A 22830-nucleotide genomic window follows, 5' to 3' on the forward strand; every position below is an offset into this window, starting at 1 on the left:
TAGGGAGACTAAAAAAGCATCTTCAGCTCTCACCAAAATGGCAGATTCTGAGCAGAGAGTACAGATTTTGCCGCATAGAGCAAAGGGATTCTCTAGGATATGGTTCTAGGGAAAAAAACTCCCTGAGGGATGGCTTAACTTGAAATTAACTTTGCTATTGATCCCAGTGGTCAGGTGATGAGCGATGTGGTGTAAATCAAATCTTTGACCCACAAACCAAAAGCATAGCTCTTATGATTACTTTTTGCACAGCTTTATTAGAAGAACACCGCACGCTTCCATGGTATGTTTCATTCCCAAGACCCGGGTGAGTCATGAGCTCCCCGTCCCCCGGCCACTGACTTTTAGAGCAGCAATATTCTCCAGCACAGCAGAGCTTTGTCTTGCCTTGTAGCCTGGGGTGGCCCCAGAACTATTAAAAGTCTCTATTCATTGCCCCACTTTCAGATGAAATTGTTCAAACGCTGGTCTGTTTAGACCTCAGTCACGAAACCGCTTTTTACTGGTGCGAGATGGAAGTGGCAGTGGCGAAGTACTTGAGCTAAAATGACAGGACTGAGCGCTCAGCCCATCTGTTCTCCAGAGCACCATGTGACCTTAGTCAGAAGACTCCCCATGTCTGACTTTAGTGCGTCCTCCCGTAAAACAGCTAAGGCCCCTTCCACTTTGATGGTGAGGATCACCGTTTGTGGAATCCTGACACATTTCACAGGCAGATTTAAGATAAATGCAAGATACCATGATGAATCATTTTAGCAGACCTAGGGGAGAAGCAGGATGGTAAATAACTGTCAGATCTCGGTAGGTAAAAGGTTCAGACAGACAGGGGAGCAGGGACACCTTATAGGCAGGTCAAGGGCAGATGGGGGGAAGGGGAGGGAGGAGGGGGAGGGGGCTGGGGAAGGTTCACTGCAGGGCCACCCAAGGCTGAGGATGGCCAAGTCTGAAAGCCTTGTCTTTATGCTGGAAGGACCTGATGAGCAAAACTGATTAGCTGTAGAATATCATTTAAATCTTCTCTTAAAGCAAATCCAAGTCTTTAATCATTATCTCCCAAACCACCAAACAGCACCAGACACACACCGGCCTCACTGAGAGACTTGTCAAGACTGAAACAGTAATTCACAAATTCACTAAAATTCCCTGCTCCAGCGAGCAGTGTGACAGCTCCAGCGACCGCGGTAACATTTCTATTCAAACTGGCTTTGGAGCCGAAGCTATAAATATCCTTGCAATATTTCCTGCTTCAGAACATAAAGACAGCTTTACAGCACTGATAAAATAGAAATTACTTTCTCTCTGAGGTCTTGCTGGAATTTTAATGTCTGTTTTGCAATAAAGCAGCTCCTACACAATTTGATTTGAGGGAAAGAAAACAAACGGTCTAATTTAGTTACAATAATGACTCTTGTATTGTTTGCCCTGCTTGCTTCTCTGGCTGCTGGGCTGTTAAAGTTTGTAGCGCTGAGCAGAGGGGATGATTTTATGGGAATATTAAAATGGTTTCTTTATTATTTAAAGATACACTGTCTTCATACTTCCTCACCACAGTGCAACCCAAAACAATGTTTTAAGGAGAAATAGAGAGAAGAAAATAAAGTTTACGGCCCTTAATAGCGCTTTGTGAAAATTGCTTGTTAGAACTGTAAAGCTGTTGACCAAAGATGACACGAATTTAAAAGGCTTTTGAAACGCAGAAGATCATAGCAGCTTTAATTATTCCATACGTGTTACCCCGGTTCTTGTTAGTGCCTTCAAAGTTGAGCAAATCTCTTTTTTAAAATCCACATACACCCGTCTCCTTTGTAGATTACATGATGTGGAAAGAAAAAAGAAAGACAGAAATTTGTGTTTGTACATGGACTATGTGCTGAGGGCATAGGAAAGTGGGGTTGAAAACAGGATAGAGCCAGGCTGTCTGTGCACAAGAATTAAATGATTGAAGGGAGGCAGGGTTTGATCAGGTGCTGAATAGAAGTGTGATTAATCCAACCTCAGACTCTTTGGCTAAGGGTTAAAGTTCAAATTAGCCTCAGTTAGGTTTGGGATTCCCCCTTTGTGAAGACCACCATGATCCCATGACATCTCTACTTGACTTATCAAGGGTATCTTCCCAATTCACGTGGACCCGGGCAAATCCATGAAGCAGATGTTCTTATCCACAATCTGCCTCCCTTCTTGCTTCAGGCATCTTGAAATTTACAACTCAGATTGGGACTTGAACTCAACCAAAACTCAGATTGACACTTGAAACCCTTGTCTTTAATTGAGATCGCACGCCTGTCCTCAGTACTTGCTGAAGTTCAGGTTCTTTGTCTTGTCACAGAAAGAATTCAGTGAGAGACAAAGGGATAAGTAAGAAGTGGATTTATTTTGAGAGGTATGCATTGCACAGACAAAATGCAGTCAGTCTCAAACGCTGAGAGCAGCCTCAGGGTATGAGGTCATCTGGAAAGTGAGAGTGGTCATGGGAGAAACACTTCACAGAAAGAGTGTAGGCCATCTCAGAAGGTGAGGGGCCCTGAAATATGGGGTGGTTAGTTTTTATGGACTGGGTAATTCCATAGGCTAATGAGTAGGAGGATTATTTTTGAACTGTTTTGGAGAGTGGCAGAAATTTCCAGGGATTAGCCCACCGTCCACTTTTTGGCTATTTGTGGTTAGTGTAGAATTATCATGGCGCCTGTCATTTAGATGATAAAGCATTACAGTGAGTGTATAACAAGGTTCAAGGTCTACTGAAGTCAAATCTTCTACCATCTTGGACCTAGTTGGTTCTAACTAGTTTATGTCTATCCAGACAGCTAGGTTATTCCTTAAGGATTGTGCCCTGCCCACTTCCCTCCTGTTTCAGCCTTTTCCCCCTCAGTTGTTTATTTTTACTCCCTTATGCTTACAATTAGTTGCATCACATTTTCTCTTTTGGCTTCTCAGATTTTCCCATTTTCTTCCATCCAAACAGATTCTACCTCCCAATATCCTGATATACCAAAAATTCTACACTTATTCTAAAGCTCTCATTGCTTTTGCGGAGTGTACTTGACATCACAGACCCATGATATCTTTTGTCCAGAAGGGAAACGGGCTTGCGTCTCTCCTTTGGTTTTTTTAAACTGTGTTCTTAAGACTCTTCAGATTTCACAAACATCTCTCAACAACTGCATGATAGAGAGGGGCTGGGTGCTACACTCTTTTGTCAATCAAAGCACCTGTACTTTTGTCAATTTAGTATAAGGAAGACTCATGTTTTAAGGTGTTCTGCTGTTTGAGAAACATTTGAAAGTCATTGTTCTTGCTCAAGTTTTTATTTTGCAAAAGAGAAAACTTTTGCAAAAAGTTTTCAGCAGGGAAAAGTTTGCAGCAAGGAAAAATGGCCGGTCATTTTCTTACAGCTGAATAACGGCAAGGTGGAAAGGAGAGCCCATGCGGACTTACTACTACAGGTAGTAGAGTAGTGGTCTCTTATGAACTAATTCACGCCAGAATGAAAGAACCATTACGATTGATGCATGTTAAGGATAGTTATTATAATTAAAAGAAGAATGTTAATAAGTGATTGTAATGTATTTGCCAAGAAGACATTTTAAGAATAGATGGTGTACTTAAGCAACTCTTAAATATGGTCTGAGGAGTCACTGGAGAAAGGACAGTTTTTTCAACAAATAGTACTGGGAATACTGGATATCCACACATAAAAAAATGAAATTAAATCTGTATATCTTATATAAAAAATAGCTCAAAATAAATGAAAGACCTAAGTGTTCCAATTGTAAATATCTTAAAAGAAAGACTAGGATAAAAGCTTCACACCTGGCAATGATTTCTTGGGTACGACACCAAAGGTACAGGTGGCACTGACAAAAATAGGCAATTTGGAATTTTCAAAAAAATTATGCATCAAAAACAATATAAATAGAATAAAAAACCAAAACAAAATGGGAGGGGATATTTGCAAATCACATGCATGATAAAGGGTTTTTATTTAGAACATTTGGAGATATCTTAAAACTCAATAACAGAAAACAACCTGATCTAAAAATGAACAAAAGACTTGAATGGACTTTTTTCAGAAGAAAAACAAATAGTTACCAAGCACATATAAAGATGCTCTACATGAGTAATCATTAAGCAAGTAGAAATCAAAACTGTAATGAGATACTACCTCACACCCATTAGGATGGCTGTTACCAACAAATGAGAAAATAGCAAGTGTTGACACGGATGTGGATAAATTGGAATCCTTTTGCACCATTGGTAGGAATGAAAAATGGTATGTCTGCTGTGGAAAGCAGTACAAAAGTTCCTCAAAAAATTAAAAATAGAATTACCATGTGACCCAGAAATTTCACTTCTGGGTATATACCCAAAAGAATTAAAAGCACGATCTTAAAAAGAATTTGCATCTATGTTTATAATAGCATTATTCACAATAGCTGGGGCTTCCCAGGTGGCACTAGTGGTTAAAGAACCTGCCTGCCAATGCAGGAGACATAAGAGACAAGGGTTCAATCCCTAGATTGGGAAGGTCCCCTGGAGGAAGGCATGGCAACACTCCAGCATCTTTACCTGGAGAATCCCATGGACAGAGGGGCCTAGTGGGCTACAGTCTCCAGGGTCACAAAGAGACGCCACTGAAGCGACTTTGCAGCAGTATTCACAGGAGCTAAAATGTGGAAGCAACCCAAGTGTCAATCAGTGGATGAACGGGTTTGATGTGAAGCAGGGCCCTGTGAGGTTCCTGGGCGTGAAAGCCTTCCTGTGTCCCCCATGTCTTTGATTACAGGATATAGGCTTCAAGCAGCCTCTATGACCTTCCCTAATGTCCAGCTGCTTATTTAACTTATATGCAGAGTACATCATATGAAATGCTGGGCTGGATGAAACAAGCTGGAATCAAGATTGCCAAGAAAAATATCAATAACCTCAGATATGCAGATGACACCACCCTTATGGCAGAAAGTGAAGAAGAACTAAAGAGCCTCTAGATGAAAGTGAAAGAGGAGAGTGAAAAAGTTGGCTTCAAACTCAACATTCAGAAAACTAAGATCATGGCATCCGGTCCATCACGTCATACAGATAGATGGGAAAAGAGTGGAAACAGTGAGAGACTTTATTTTTTGGGGCTCTAAAATCACTGCAGATGGTGACTGCAGCCATGAAATTAAAAGATGCTTGCTCCTTGGAAGAAAAGTCATGACCAACCTAGATAGCATATTAAAAAGCAGAGACACTACTTTGCCAACAAAGGTTCTATCTAGTCAAAGCTATGGTTTTTCCAGTAGTCATGTATGGATGTGAGAGTTGGACTATAAAGAAAGCTGAGCACTGAAGAATTGATGCTTTTGAACTGTGGTGTTGGAGAAGACCCTTGAGAGTCCCTTGGACGGCAAGGAGACCCAACCAGTCCATCCTAAAGGAAATCAGTCCTGAATATTCATTGGAAGGACTGATGCTGAAGCTGAAACTTCAATACTTTGGCCACCTGATGCGAAGAACTGACTCACTGGAAAAGACCCTGATGCTGGGAAAGATTGAGGACAGGAGAAGAAGGGGACAACAGAGGATGAGATGGTTGGATGGCATCACCGACATGATGGACATGAGTTTGAGTAAACTCCAGGAGTTAGAGATGGACTGGGAAGCCTGGCGTGCTGCAGTCCATGGGGTCACAAAGAGTCAGACACGACTGAGGGACTGAACTGAACTGAGGTCCAAGTCAAGCAATTGTTAATTAGGGAAGGGAGGGGATATGATACAAGGGAGAAACAAATAGAATAACTATAGTGCAGCCCTGGGGCAAGGTCCTGGTTCCCCATCCAGGGATACACTTAACAATATCTTTGAGTTGTTTTGCAGGTACTGAAACCCCCACCAGACAGGAAAAGTTAAGAGTTAATGATGTATGCTGCCTGCAAGTGCATAGTCTCCAGACCGGTTGGAACCAGAAGGTTGATGATGCTGACTCCCACTTAACCTCACCACCATCCAATCAGAAGAATGGCCATGATGTGATCATACCCTCTTTGAACCACTACTATAAAATTTCTCACTATCCTCTCCAAGCTGGGTCATACAGTTTTGAGGTCATTAGCCCACTGTGGACCCTTTTGCCTGACAAAGCAATAAAGCTATTCTTTGTGGTTGTTATTGTTCAGTCACTGTCTTGTCTGACTTTTTGTGATCCCATGGACTGCGGTTAACCAGGCTCCTCTGTCCTCCACTGTCTCCTGGAGCTTGCTCAAATTCATGTCCATTGAGTCAGTGATGCCATCCAACCATCCCATCCTCTGTTATCCGGCTTCTTCTTCTGCCCCCAGTCTTTCCCAGCATCAGGGTCTTTTCCAATGAGTCGGCTCTTCGCATCAGGTGTCTAAAGTATTGGAGCTTCAGCTTCAGTCCTGAATACAGCTTCAGCATCAGTCCTTCCAATGAATATTCAGGACTGATTTCCTTTAGGATTGACTGGTTTGATCTCTTGGCATCTAAGGGACTCTCAAAAGTATCCTCCAGCACCACAGTTTGAAAGCATCAGTTCCTCAGTGCTCAGCCTTCTTTATGGTCCAACTCTCATATCCATACATGACTACTGGAAAAACCATAGCTTTGACTATAAGGACCTTTGTCTGGATTCTTTGCTACATCACCTAAAACTCTGTATCAAATTTAACTCAGTGTCAAGGTACAGAGGCTGAATCCAACTTCTGATTGAGTAAGTAAAATATGGTATATACATATAATGGAATTTTATTGTGCCTTAAAAAGGAAGAAACTTTTTTTTCTTACATTTAATGTGCTTATTTTTTTAATATAAATTTATTTATTTTAATTGGAGGCTAATTATTTTACAATATTGTAGTGGTTTTGCCACACATTGACATGGATCCACCACAGGTATACATGCTGCAACATGGATAAATCCTATTGCATTTGCCCACGATTTTATTTTTTATATAATGAAAAAAAATTGTGGTCTAAGGAAACCTCTTGTTTCTGGGCACTTTTAGGGAGTCTGTAGGGTTCAAACTATTTTCATAATAACAATAAAGTATTATTTTTTACTGTCTTTGCATTTCCAGTGATGGTACACAAGAAATTCTGGGCCAATTATTGGTGCTTTAGTATAAATCAAGGCAATGCCACCAAACTGGACTAGTAGTCATTATTCTTCCCTACCTCACACTTGTAAAAGAAAGAGAGAAAGGCATGGAGGGATGGCAGGGAAGAAGGAGAAAGGAGGGAAATAACAAAGGAAGAAAAAAACAAGAGGAAGAAGGAGGAGGGAAAAAGGAGGAAGCCAGTTTAAGAATATCCGTGATGAAGCAGTAAAAATTTTACTTATATAAATAATTAAAAATACTAAATCTTAATCCTGGAGTATATGTTTTTATATAGTAAGTGTGACAAATGAAAAGTTCACGAAAAACATGTAAATGCATACCAAAATATGACAGTTGTCTCCAGGCAAAGGGATCTGAGTTGCAAACTGAATTTGTCACTCCTTTCATGAAATATCATTCATACTAGAAGGAACTACTGACCAACAAGTAATGGTCACTGAAACTTGGATATCTAGCAGACATTTCCTTGAAAATGAAAGAAGTAAGCCTGTCACTTCTGAGAAAACAACTGACAGTATTTTTTGCCAATAATATTTGTGCATTCAAACAAAAATAATAGCATTCTGGAAAACTTGTATCTGCTACAGTATCCTTGACAACTTTCCAATATTTAATGACTTTCTTGATGAAATTGGTAGTGATATTAATGAATGAGTCATTTTTATTATTGGGTAATGAAATATGTCAACATTTGGAAGATCTGCATTATTCAAGGAACCAATATTTTCTTAAATGACTAAGGCACATTTCTTCACAATCATGTGTGGGTGAAAAATTCACTCAAAGTGCAAGAGACCAATGTATTTTGATGTAGCAGAATATGAAAAGTTTACTGATATGGTTTCAGATTCGACACTACAACAAATCTGTAAGGATCTACTTGCTGAGTTTCAAAATAATATCGAAGACAAATATCCTCAATTGTATGAAAAGGTTTTTAAAATACTCATCTGTTTTCTAACTACATATCTGAATCAATCCAGTTTTTTTCCCCATATCCTTCAGCCAGAATAATATATTACATATAAGACTGATTGCAGAAGTGTATTTGAAACTATAGCTGTTTTAAGTCAGAGATTAAAGATATTTCAAAGATGTAAAATAGTGTGACTATTTTAACTCTCTTTTGTTGTTGTTTTTGTTGCTGTTTGGGATTAACGAAGAGGTCCTGGAGGCAAGAGCTTTGATAGTCACTGCTGTAGGTGACTCAGGAGACTTTCAAAAATGCTTCCCAAGCTTCGCTGTCAATGGTAACAAAACATCCCACATTTTCCAATAATTTTCCTGAGGATTCCTCTAAGTGTCCTGTTGTTAAATCCTTCATTTAAGTCCCCTCACATACCGAAGCTGAGCCATGGGGGGAAATTAATAGGCAGAGGATTCTTAACTCTAGTGGTTTCAGAACCCCAGGTTTCTGAACCCCCTATTTGGTCAATAGATTCCACCTGTTATCCTAATAAAGTTTCTAGGTGTTCTGGATGCATCTGCAAATCCTCTCCAGGCCCACTCATTGTTCCTAGTACTAATGTGTCCACATAGATGCAGCCCTGAGTGGATATTTTAAAAAATTTGGAGGGACAGTCTTTCTCGGAAACTTTGCTTCTAGAAGAAATAACACACAACCCAAAGGACTCAGCATGAGAAAGAAAATGCTTTGGATTAAAAAAAGGGGGGGAGGGGAACTTCCCGTGTGGTTCAGTGGTTAAGACTCTGGGCTTCCACTGCAGGGGGCATGGGTGTGATCCCTGGTGGGGGAGTTAAGATCCCACATGCAGCAAGACCAAAACAAAAAAAATGGGGGGGTTTCATTGATCATTCCTAAAGGCTTCCTGTGTAGGGATGGTAAGAGAGAGTAGAGACAAGGGGCAGACTCCATGATGTGAAACGTCTACCACAAACCAAAGCTGCTTCTTGGTTAAATCATTTCGGGAAGTATATATTGTGCTATTGTGAATTAAGCACAAGTCTGGATATTAAAAGATGTTAGTTTGAGTCCTTGTTTTATCAAGAACCAAGAAACTTGAGACTGTTAACTATGCCATTCACAGGAGATGGTAGATTCATCTCGAATGCACTGAGCAGTAAATAAGAAAGACCATCAGGTCAGGAATATTAGGGAATGCACGTCGAGTGTTTGGCAGTGCTCCCAACACACGGGAACTGTTCCATTGGCAGGGTATTAGTGTTTACTTTTGCATTAATATTAGCGTGAGATATGTGTTGCTAGCAAAATTGTTCATTTCTTTGAGGCTTTGCTTCTTCATTTTTAAAATGGGACTTGCTGTGCTTCCTAGTTGATCCTCTAAAGTTGTCAGGTGCAGTGAAAATAGGACAGGATTGAGGAGTTAAGATGCCTGTGTCTTTGTCCCAGCAAAAGTCACGATTAACCAAGTGACCTTGGGGAAGTAATTGCCACGGTCAGTCCCTTAGCTGCCTCATCTGTATGCCTAAGTGTGTGTGTGTGTTAGTCCCTCAGTTGTATCCGGCTCTTTGCGACCCCAGGGACTGTAGCCCCCGAAGTTCCTCTGAGCATGAAATTCTTCAGATATTGGGTCGAATAATCTCTCAGTTTCTATCCAGCATTGATATTCTTTATGTAGAACCTCCTGTGATCCCTCAAGGGATCACTCTTAAAACTCTGTTCTAGATTGCTTATATTTAGGGCAGAGCTGGGTCTAGAACCTAGAACTTTCTAATTTCTGAGTATGTAGAAGGATTATTCTGTTTAATGAGGTACTCCAAGATAATCTGAATACCTGAAAAACATCATCGCAATGATTCATTTTTAAATACCAAGTGCTGAAAACATGATGTCTCTGTATAAAGTTAAAAAAAAGTCATTTTTATTAAATGAGGAAGGGAGTTCCTGTCTCCTGAGGACTAGCTGTCTGGCAAGATTTCAAATAGTTCCTAGTTCCAATGGATTGGAAATGCCCCAGCTGCATTCGTCCTGGTGTCATTTTCTTAGTTCCTGTCCCAGCAGCAATCAAGAAGTGCAGGGGAGTGTGGCAACAAAGAAAACAAGGAATTAATCAATCTCTTTCCAACTTTACTGAATGGGGAGGGGGGGACGATGAGACCAAAGCTAGGACAAGATTATATTGAGAAACAGAGATAGAATATCAGATCTATGTTTTATATCCATTTTATTAAAACAGTGATGGCAATTGAATTATCCAAAGAAATAAAAACATACATTTCCTTGGAGCTTAGAGAGCTTTTAGTTTCCATCCAAATCACTTGAAACAAAACCCATGTCTGCATTCATCTTCAACATGAACAATGAATCAATCATTTTTTATTGAATGTTCCCCTCCCCTTTGCCATGGTAATGGCCAGTTTCTGCACAGTTGATCAGATCAACCAGGCTATAGATTTGATTTGGTCATTGAAATGGTCCCTGAATTAGGTAATTTCATTTTTTTTCATCTTATAAATGAAAATCATACTCACCTAGTGCTTCTAAAAGTGTGGGCTATATTTTTTCTGCATGAAAATCATCACTAGTTCTTATTATAAAGGCAGATCCTAAGCTCCCCCCGACCCCAGTTCTTCTAAATCAGAATCCCCGAGGTTGGGAGGAGGGTGTTCAAGAAGCTCCCTGGTATTAACATGTTCCCCAGGTGAATTAATGAGTGAATAAATTGAATAGATAAATGTCACAATTTTAATTTGGGAAGTTCATAAGTATTAACTTTGCTATTGAAATAAACTCCAGCACCACACTTTGAAAGCATCAGTTCTTCAGTGCTCAGACTTCTTTATGATCCAACTCTTACATCCGTACATGACTACTGGAAAAACCATAACTTTGACTATATGGAACTTTGGCGGCAAAATAATGTCTTCGCTTTTTTAATATGCTGTCTAGGTTTGTCATAGCTTTTCTTCCAAGTGCCAAGCATCTTTTAATTTCATGGCTGCATTCACTGTCCACTGTCATTTTGGAGCCCGAGAAAATACAGTCTGTCACTGTTTCCATTTTTTCCCCATCTATTTGCCATGAAGTGATCATGTAATCAACTTTAATCTTATGATTATAAACATTAAATGTCTCCCTATATATATTCATGCAATGGGAATTCAAGCAGCTCTTACCTGTGTTCCCAGTCTATCAACCCTCATGCACAATGTTTTATACAATAGCCAAACCATGCCATTCTTCCTTCTCTGAAGATTACACTTTCTTGCTTCTACACATTGGCTTATGCAAATCCCTCAAACATAAATGATTTCTCCAAGTCCATTTTTGACAGGAAAACAATTCTACTCATCTTTTAAATTATATTTCAGTTATTTAGTAGGTTCCTTCTAAGTGGAAGTCACTGAATTTGATATTCCAAACAGAAACAAAGACTTGTTTGCTCTTCATGGCCCCTGAGTTTAGGGATTGCTTTCTTAAGTAGAGTGGGCTTCCCTCGTGGCTCAGATGCTAAAGAATCTGCCTTCAGTGGAGGAGATCTGGATTCAGTCTCTGGATCGGAAAGATTCCCTGGAAGAGGAAATGGCAACCCACTCCAGTATTCTTGCCTGGAGAATCCCATGACAGAGGAGCCTGGCAGACTGCATTCCATGGAGTTGCAAAGAGTCAGATATGACTGAGCAAATAATACATTTTATTCAAGGCTTTCATCTCAGCTTGTTGCTCCTCTGTGGTAAATACAGATCCCAATCTGTATTTAAACAAAAACAAAGAACAATTACAACAAATCTTATTCCTATGACTAGACTGCGAGTTTTTTAGTGGTGCAGATCGCAGATCTAGGGCCCTGTAACTTTCAGGCTCTCAGACTGTTCATAGTAGTTTCTCAATAAATAATTGTTTCACAAGATTGGATTTAATCTTTCCTAATCCCTTTATGAAGATTAGAGATGAATAGAGTGAAGCCCAGAAAGAGTAAAGAAACTACTCAAGGTCAAATAGCTAGTTGTTAGCAGAGCCAAAGCTAGTACTTTTATTTCCTTTTTTAAAAAAATTATTTTAGCATTTTTTATTGAAATATAATTGATTTAAAATACTGTGTTAGTTTCAGATGTATAGAAAAGTGAGTCTGTTATACATATATAAAAATATATATGTTCTTTTTAAATATTGTCTCCCATTATAGGTTGTTAACAAGATTTTGAGTATAGGTCCTATGCTATACAGTAGGTCTTTGTTGGTTACCTATTTTAAATATAACTGTGTATACTTTAATCTCAAGCCCATAAATTATCCCCCCTCCCCTTCTCCTTTGGTAACTGTGTTTGTTTTCTATGTCCTTGAGTCTATCTTTGTTTTGTAAATAAGTTCATTTGTTTCATCTTTTTAAATTTGATTCCACATATATTTGCCTTTCTATAACTTACTTCACTTAGTATGATCATTTCTAGGTCCATCCATGCTGATGCAAATGGCATTATTTCATTCTTTTTTGTGACCACATAGTATTTCATTGCATTTACATACCATCATTTCACTCATTCATCTATCAATGGACACTGTTGCTTCCATAAGTTATTATATGTAATGCTGTTATGAACATTGGAGTGCACGGATCTTTTTGAATTATGGCTTTCTTCAATACCTTTATTTCCTTGACACGGTCTCATTCAAGTTCCCAGCTTAGTATGAGAGAGGAGACCTACCTTTGAATTTCAGTGTTTGTCTTTATCTCATTGCATATGTTACATTATCATCATCTTTATATTTGTAGACAAACAGTTATTTTAGTTCATCCTCATGCTAATTCCTTTTCTTTCCCATGATTGTTTTCAGGTTTTCCTCTGGACTTCCTTCAGCTCTGTCATACATATATCTCTTGCTGAGTGCACCAGGGCTATAAACAGTATTACAGCTGCGGCCAAATCATGATTTTGTACACAAAATAATAATATTGTCTGTGCATTCCCAGCATCTTTTCAGATCATGCCCAGAAAATTGCTGGTCTTTTGGCAGCAACAGCAGCACATGGAATAGATATTTAAGGCAACGGATGCAACAGTTCCAACATTCCTGTTCTGGATTGTAACAGGTAGTGAACCCATAATCATACAAAAATCATCTGTTTTTATTTTTTTTTTCTAAATGCATTTCTCACACGAGGTCACACTGAAACTCACAAGCTAGATATCTGCTTGGTCTCACAGCCTGTAATTTACTCACCTTGGCTTGGCATATTACTACATGGAAAGGTTTAGTTCCACCTGCAAACTTTGCACCATTTTCAAAATAATTCTTCCGAAACAAATATGATACATTCCAGTATCAATATCCTAGAGATTTTTTCTTGTTGTTGCCATAACATATATGAAAAGCATCTCTTTTACGTAAGATTTGTTTCTTGTGTTTTACCAATACTTTACAAAAAGATTCGTGAAGTTTTTTCCTGTGTTCTTTCCACGCTTAAGGAGCTTTCCTTTAGAAAATTGACAAAAGACAGCAGGAGTTTTTATAAAGTATATATCCACTGGCTTTCCATGTTCACAAGGTTTACCAAGCTCATCAAACAGCTCCAGTAGATATGTGAGATGTGATTTCCTTTTTCAGAACTGCATTAGGTAGTGTTTACTTTTTTATTCAACGAGACTAAGGTGAGCATTACACGGGCTGCTCTGGAGTGCCCTAAAAACTGTCTGGCACAGTGCCTGGCACACGGTGCTGCCAAGAGAGGTTGGGTGTCTTTTCCTTAAACTCAAGCAATGGGTAGATGACTTTAATGCCATGACAGACAGGAAAGCCAAGGACTTGGGACCTAGTTCTTGTTCTCCACTTGTACTAAAAGTTCATTTCTTCTTTTTTCTCCATTTGCTCATTTGTAAAATCAGGTGTTTGCAATCAATTGCCTCAAATTTTTGAAGGATTCTAAAACTTTTTAGTTAGTGTTTTTGTTTCTTTCCGATACATACCCAAGAGTGAAATTGCTGAGTCACTTGTAGTTCTGTTTCTGTTTCTTTAAGAAATGTCCATGCTGTTTTTCACAGTGGCTGCATCAATTTAGACTCCTACCAACACTCTAGAAGGGTTCTCTTTTATCCACATCCTGGCTGACATTTGCTATTTGTGTTCTTTTTGATGATAACCATTCTGACAAGTGTGGGGTGATATCTCATTGTGGTTTTGATTTGTATTTCTTTAATGATTAACGATGCTGAGCATCTTTTCATATGCCTTTTGGCCATCTGCATGCCTCCCTTGGAAAAACGTCTATTCAGATCTTCTGCTAAATTTTTTAACCTGGTTATTTGGGTGTTTTTTTTTTTTTTTTTGGATGTTGAGTTTTTATGAGCTTTTTCCACTCCTGCATATATATATATCAAGAGAACAAAAGTGCTAATTGGAAAAGATACATGCACCCCAGTGTTCATTGCAGTTTTATTTACTACTGTTAAGATATGGAAGCAACTTAAGTGTCCATCAACAGATGAATGGATAAAAGAAGATGTGATATACACACAGCTACACACAATAGAACACTACTCAGCCTTTCAAAAGAATGAAGTTTTGCCATTGGCAATGACATGGATGAACTTGGAGGACATTATGCTAAGTGAAATAAGTCAGACAGAGGAAGATAAATACTATGTGATATTGCTTGCATGTGTAATCTAAAAAATACAGCAAACTACTGAATATAACATAAACAAAACTGAATCACAGATATAGACAGTAAACTAGTGGTCACCACTGGGGAGAGGGAAGGGGAGAAGGGCAATATAGAGGTCGGGGATAAGAGGTACAAACTATATATAAAATAAGTTACAAGAATATATTTACAACACAGGGATTACAGCCAATATTTTATAATAACTATAAAGAGTATAATATGTAAAATTTGTGAATCACTGCATTGTACACTGTAACATAAAATATTGTACATCAACAATACTTTAGTAAAAACAGCTATGAAATTTTAAAAAATAATAAAATCTATATTGACTTACAGTTTCCCATCTGCTATTCATCTTTGAAAACATTTGCTAGTCTGAGATCTTTACCTTATCTGTAATATCCAGAACATTTATTACAATTTCATCGTGTGCCTCTACTTCTCTACAGAAAAAGATAAATTGGAATGGTTAATTTTTTGAGTAAAAGCCAGGGTGAAGAAAATGCCTCTTGTCATAATTCTTCTGTACATTGTTTATATTTTTTTCTTTTGTGTTTTTGTTTTCTTCCTCTCTCTCTGCCCTCTTTCTTTCTCATAACACAACCCTGAATGGTGTCAAATTGCCTTTTCATGGCTTCCTGCTTTTTTAGATCTGTACTCACAGATTTTCTGAATTAGAAGGCATTTTAGAGATATATGTTATAAAAGAAAGAACAACAAATCTTTTTAATCCTATGTCTCAGATTGTAAGACTTTAGACATAATCCTACCTTCTTTGATTCTCCATCTATAAGAGGAAGTTTATAATAAAAAGTACTAAACATTTTTCTGAAGACTTCACAAGCAGTGGTAAAAAGCACACTGAAAATTTGCCTACCCAAATGATGGTTATTGTTCTTATAATCCAACCCTTTAGTCTTCTCATTGACATGGCAGTCCCTTGGAAATGGTGCTTGAATGCATTTCTGAATGCTAGCTTGCACCAGACGCTGCATTATATAAAAGAATGGCCTGAACAAGCTTTCGTGTTTCCACTTGGGCTATGTTTCCCTTTTGAAGCACAATGCCTGTGTTCTGACAAAGGCCTCTTTCCTATGATAGCCATTTACTGGGGGTTTTGTCTGAGTGTCTGTTCAAGCAGAACCCGTGATTTACTGTTGGTCGTGAAGGTGAAAGAGATTTTGACAAGTGGAGAAATGGAGAAAGTCTGAGCTTTGTTCATTAACATGCAGCTCTCTTTGTATATATGTAAGGGGGCGGGAGACCAAGTAGGGAGGGTTAGACATATGAGTTCTAAACTTGAAGCCTAATTTGGTTATGGAAACAGATCTGCGTCTGGCAGAGACACATGGCACCCCAGCCCTCGGCCATCAGCGTTTGGGAAGCCTGCTTCATTTAATTGGTAAATCATCTGTCTTGCATTGTCTTCCACCAGCACTATCTGTGAGGCAGCTGCCCACCTTGGCTAATTTAAATATGATTTAGCAGGATAGCCTCCTGTCCCTCCTGCTAGGACATTCATAGTACCAAACGGATGTTGATTGGCATTCCCTACCCAGCTTTGCGTGATTCAAAGAGAAGATTCTGTTACTGATGTACACCAGGAGTCAGATGAGGATATCTTTGTTGCCTCCTTTCATTGGAGCGGATTTGCCCCATTAACCGTGTGCTAATTTTCTTTACTTGTCTGCGAGATCCATTGTGTGACCAGATGTCCTGTGTGCAGGTGGGTACTCCTCAAAGCCTTCTGGGCAAATTCCCACGATTCTGGGTTGCTTTCCTGGTTCATCTTTCTCCTTTGGAAAAAGGTCAACCAACCCTCCAAGTGACTGAGAAAATTATCGTTTCTTTTCCCCTTTGTGAAATCTGATGCGGAGGTCATGGATTTGATTCAGTCCACGTGCTTTTTGAGGTCACTTTTTCCGGTCAGGCATTGTGTGGGGTACCAGGGGTGATGCAATGTGGGGATACACTGTGGCTTAGGAAGCAGAAGTCTAGACGCGCCCAACGGTAACCAACCACACTTGAAAATGAGCAAGAACTGGAGCAAGACTTCAGTGACCTTTGTCCTTGAACCCTCGTCTACTTTTGTTATTTAGATACTGAGCCTTAGTCCATTTCTTTTTCTTTCCTCTCTTTTTCTGCAATTCTCTTTGGAGGTTAGTTTTGGTTTTTCTTCCCTCACTAGATTCTTAAGTTATTATTTTTTTAAAACTTAGTACTTTCCTAGCAGCTCAGTTGGTAAAGAATCTGCTTCCCTGGTGGCTCAAGCGTCTGCCTGCAATGCGAGAGACCCGGGTTTGATCCCTGGATCGGGAAGATCCCCTGGAGAAGGAAATGGCAACCCACTCCAAAATTCTTGCCTGGAAAATTCCATGGACGGAGGAGCCTGGTAGGCTACAGTCCATGGGTTCACAAAGAGCCAGAGATGACTGAGCGATTTCACTTTCTTTCTTTTTAAAACTTAAATATAGAAAACTGCAGATGATACTGTACCGATCATGTGCTTACCACTTAGAGAAAATATTTTTTTCCCACTTGATTGAGAAATTCATTAAACATGCTAGTAATAAACTTCCGTCAGGGATTTCCCTGGGGGCCCAGTGGTTGAGACTTTGCTTCCAATGCAGGGGGTACAGGTTTGATCCCAGGTCAGGGAGCGAAGGCCCTACATTCCGCATGGCCAAAAAAGTAAAACATAAGACAGAAACAGTATTATAACAAATTCAATAAAGACTATAAAATGGTCCACATTTAAAAAAAAAAATCTTTTAAAAAAAGTTCCCTGTTTTCCTTCATGTCCCAACGTCTTCCCTTTCTCTGCAGATGTTCATGGTATCATGAATATAATGCATAGGTATTAAATCCATATTTGCAACCATAACCATATGTGCATTTATCAATAAAAATGTATCATATCGTATGTTTTTATTTCACAAAAATTGCATCATATTGTAAATGTCCTTCTGCAGCTTGCTTTTTCTGCCAGTGTTATGACTGCCAAATCTGTATTGTTATACACGGTTCCATTTTACCTCTTTTAGTTACTGGGTAATATGTCACAGAGAGCTTTATTTATCCTTTCTTCACCTAATGGATTTGATTCCTCTACAGTTTTTGTTCTCTGTAGCCAACAATGCTTCTCTGAATATCTTGGAAGATATTTGCATGTGAGGGAGAATTTCTCTAGGGCATATTTTTGGAAGTGGAATTGCCAGGTCTTAGGTCATATACATATACAATTTTACTACATATTACCAAATTGCTCTTCAAAATAGTCGTGCCAATTTATTTATTTACCAGCAGTGTGCAAGCACTCTCATGTCACCTCTTCCCTGCCAAAGGTTGACAGTGTCTGACTTTAGGGTCTATGATGGGGTTAAAGAGTATCTTGTTATTTGCATTTTCCTGATTAAATTGAGGTAGTGTTTTTTCATATTTGTTGTCACCATGGGTTTCATCTTCTGTGAATTGTCTTTTTGCATCTTTCATTTATTTTTCTATTTGTCTTTTCTAACTTGATTTTTAAGAATTCCTTTATAGCTTGGATATTAATATTGTGCCTGTTATATTTGCTGTAAATCTCTTCTCCCAGTATGTGGTGTATCTTAATTGTGTTTATGGTGCCTTCTGTTCTACAGAAATTTTACATATTAAAGATTTCCAGTTTTTTTAATAGTTTACAAAAAAATGCTTTCCTACTTCAAGATTTAATTATTTTTTTCTATACTGTATTCTAACAATTTTGTAAGGATTCTTTTTCACATTGAGGTCTTTTAGCCATTTGGAGTGTTTTTAACTTTGGTTGGTGTGGAAGTATAATTCTGTTTTCTTTTCCATATGAAACTATAATTGTTTCAACATTATCTTGATTCTAACTAATTTTGGATACATCTCCAATCATGTGACAAGGTCACAGATTGATTTAGATTTTTTTTCTGGGATCCTAATTCTATTGCATTGACTGATGCTTTCCATCACTATGCCTATACCATATAACCTTAATTTGTATTAATATTTATAAATAAGTTTTTTATAATCTTTTAGGATAAGTCTGTAATTGTAATTTTGGCTTTATGGATGCTCTGCTATTCTTTTCACTTTAACTTAAAACAATGACTGTTTTTTTATTTCTTTTTCTTCTGTTGTATTATCTCTGCTTTGGAATACTTGTCATCAAATCTTTATTTTTTGTCTTTATTTCATTTTTGTTCATTTTCTTTTTATCAGTCAAAATAGTCTATATATTGAAACTTTTTGCCAGAAACTGAATCTTAGTATCTTGGATTTTGATCATCATATCCAAAGACCACTGCGTTATTTCTCCCAAGACATCAGAAGCCACCATGGGATTCCAACTCCCTGTGATTATGCCCTGAATTTCCATGACAAACATGTTCTTTAAGCTCCCAGCAGGTGACTTGTTGCAATTATGTTATAGCAAGTATTTGATTTAATAGGAAGTCAAACTACTAATCAAGCAACCAAAGAGAAGATGATGTCCACTTGAACGTTAGAAATAAAGATCTCTCAAGATTCACAGAGGAGTGGGCTATCTGGTGGAGCAAAGGAAACTCTGCAAGTATGATGATATTTTGATGATATTTTAGTTTAAGATGAAAATATGCAGGATTTTCACATGAAGAAATGGAAAATGGCTTTTCTGATCTAAGGAAGCCGTGAGTAAGTCTATGGTAATAGGATATAAAAATGGAACTCTATGAAGTTTGTCTCAAGACTGAAGAGAGGCTCTAGATCACCTATATAGGATTTGCATAGAAGCTAGCCAAAAGTCAGTTTCATGAAAAAAAAACAAACAAAAAACAAAACATATTTTCAAGTAATAAGTTTTATTACCCACACCTTCAGTCTACAAAACAGCTTGAGCATCAGCTGAAGGGCTCTCCCCACTCTGCACCCCTTTCGCAATAGAGTAGGTGTGGGGAAGTACCTATTCCCTACCTCCATGCAGATGAGAACTTCAAAGAAGATCATTTATTATGTCTTCTTATTTTATTATTTTGATTCTTTGACATGTTAGCCTCTTGCTGACACTAAAGGGATTGGCCCTCCCAGAGTTAACTAATTCCCAGTGATAATAAACAACTTAGCCAGCAATGTGTCTTTCATAAATAAACAAAATAATCTAGAGCTCTAAGCTCAACCACCTCCTTGATCTGGCTCTTACATTCTGGGCCACCATTCCTCTGCCCTAATCACCCCAGGACAGGTGGCAGATAGTTAGGGGAATCCCTTCTACCCCAGAACCCACTTACCCTCTTCAAACTATCTGATCCAAAGCCTGCTTGCTCAGCCTGGATCATTCATTCCAGCAGAAGTCACAAAAAAGACTCTAGTCCCCTTCTTCCTCCCACACTCCTTCTGCCTGCTGACTGACCTTGGCGCTTTTCCATGTGGCACAGCCTGGCATGCTGTGTCTCTGGTCTAGCAATCTACGAACATAACCAATTTCTTCTTCCATGACAGTCATTTTCATGTTTCCATGTCTTTCCATACCTAACTAAAACAAATCTCAGTTATGGGTAAGACAGAAGACCATTTGGAAGCTTACTATGGCTTGTGTTCTCATGATGGACTGAACTCACACCTGTGAATTCTAAAAGGTAAGAGGCTGGATGAGGGGGCCTATAGTAGCAGCTAGTAGCAGTAGGTAACTATGCCCCTCTGGGTCTTGAAAAACCAGGTGGGATCAAATGTGTAAGACCGTTATTGGGGGAACTCCTGTGAAGGGGAAAGGAAAAGAGATTGACGGAAGGCAGAGAAGAACCTTCCACCACGATGTAGGGAGGTCTAATTGAAATGAGAGAGAAGGAAGAATTAAGCAGGAAGGGCCTCAGGCTGCTGCTTGGTTCTGAGGAAGCCTCAGGCAGACTGATGGAGAGTCCTTGAGCTAAAGTTGCCCGTTGGAAGAACCCTGCATCTGGCAGTGCTGACTGTTTTCCAATACCCTCACATGCTCAGTTACTGGGGAGAAGCAGCTCAGAGAGTGTGACCTAGGATAAAATGTGTTAACGGATCCCAAGTTGCATCGGTGCAGCTGTGCCCTGCACGGTGGTTTTTCTAAAGAGAAATTTGAGAGGAACACTCTCATGGCCATCATAGTCAGCCCAAACTGTGTATTAATTACAAACTAGACATGGCCACATAAGTGATATGCAGTACTGCCCAGGAGACGCCCAAAGGTGTAACAAGATCCCTACAGTCAAAGGCTGAAAGAGTGCTTCTGGATGTTCAAGCGCTGAGTGAGAAACCCTAATTAACAAAAGAAGAGAGGCATTTGACGACGATGTTGAGTGAGAGAGCCTAAGTGTTGTTGGGACCGGGGGAGATAGATGAAAGACTTCCAGAGTACTCCATAGAAGAAATCAGTCAGTAAACAGATATGTTTGCCAACCCTAGAAAGGTCAGATGCCATCTTTCCATAGTACCAGTCTGGTAAGTCTTTTCCTGTTCCCTGGTCTTTCTACTACCAACCCTGCCCCTGGAGAGGTCATAAACTTTAGTGTTTAAGAGAGGAGAGACAGAAATGCAAGGCAGAGAAAAAGGAAATGTATATATAAAAGTGGATCACATCCTTTTCATTCTGAAGACTTTTCACTTACAGTAGGTTTAAAACACATACAGAATTCTTTCTGAGAAGATATGAAATTTAAAAATTTCCCCTTCTAGTTTAGTTCTAGTAATATTTTGTTCACCAACAATGTCTTATCCTGATGTGTTCAGTCATAGCTGACTCTTTGATACCCCATGGACTGGGACCTGCCAGGTTCCTCTGTCCATGGAATTCTCCAGGCAAGAATATTGGAGTGGACTGCCATTTCCTCCTCCAGCAATATGTTACTCTTTGTGACAGAACAATGCCTTGTGCATCTTTGCTGCCCTTTGGCTGGCCCTCCTTTTGGTCCTATGATGTTTGATCTTAAGTCTTACATCTTTAGACCTCACTGTTTCCTCTTTCTCATTGAGCCCCCTTTTTTATTGTCTTAATTTCTTACCCAGTTTAGATGCCATTGTTGGTTCTTTATCCAGTGCTTTGACAGACCACTTCAGCTACCCGCCAGCAATGTATCACACACCTGTGCTTTGGAGTATCATGGGGAAAATCATGCAGCCATGTGGATGGCACCTCTATAAATTCACATCCTTCGTCACCAATGGGCCCATCCTTGCTGAACAACAGACATCCTGTTTCCCTAGTCAGGATTTTTTCTCTACAGTTCTCAAGTCTGTGAACGGTACCTCTCCTTTGATCTCGTTCTCAGCTACTGTCTGCTCAATTCAAAAATAAAAGCCATCAGCTTTTATGCCACAGAATTTACCACTTGCATCTGGGCTGTTGCAATAACCTTCTGACTACTTCCAGTTTGAATACATTCCAAACTATGTCCCACACTGCAGCTAAACCGATCATTTCATTTCCTTGTGTGAAATCCTTCCAACTCCTAGGAGGAAGCATAAACGCCAAATAGGATGGGCACTCCCTTGCAAGAGCAACTCCTACTTCTATCAGCCTCTTTTCTTCCCATTCCCAGGTTCAAAATTGACATTTCAACCACACTGAACTTGAGTTCCCAAGCTACCCTCTGCATAGTCCTCTCTGGCTGCCAGACTTTCTTTCACATTTTTATGTCTACCTAGAATAGTTTTCTCTCTCACTCTTACCAGGCCAAGTGTCGCTTCTCCTTCATGAGTCAGCTTAGACGTAGATTCCCCTCAAAACCTTTTCTGAGCCCCTAAGCCTGTGTCTGATGTTCTTTCTAATGCTCCCTAAAGTTCTGCCTGTCCAGATCTTAAGCAACACAGTGTATAACAAGTACCTTGTCTGTCTTTCCTGTCCTATGAGAACAAAAATTGGGTCTCTATTATTTGTAAATTTATCCCTAGATTTAAGCACAGTCCCTAACACAGGTTTCCCTAACACGGGCACATTTAAGCACAGCCTAACATGGGCTTCCCTTGTGGCTCAGCTGCAATGCGGGAAACCTGGGTTCAATCCCTCGGTTGGGAAGATCCCCTGGAGAAGGGAACAGCTACCCACTCCAGCATTCTGGCCTAAGAATTCTATGGACTGTATAGTCCATGGAGCCTAGAGAATTCCATAG

This window comes from Dama dama, chromosome 14 (assembly GCF_033118175.1).
Source record: "Dama dama isolate Ldn47 chromosome 14, ASM3311817v1, whole genome shotgun sequence".
NCBI lineage: Eukaryota > Metazoa > Chordata > Mammalia > Artiodactyla > Cervidae > Dama > Dama dama.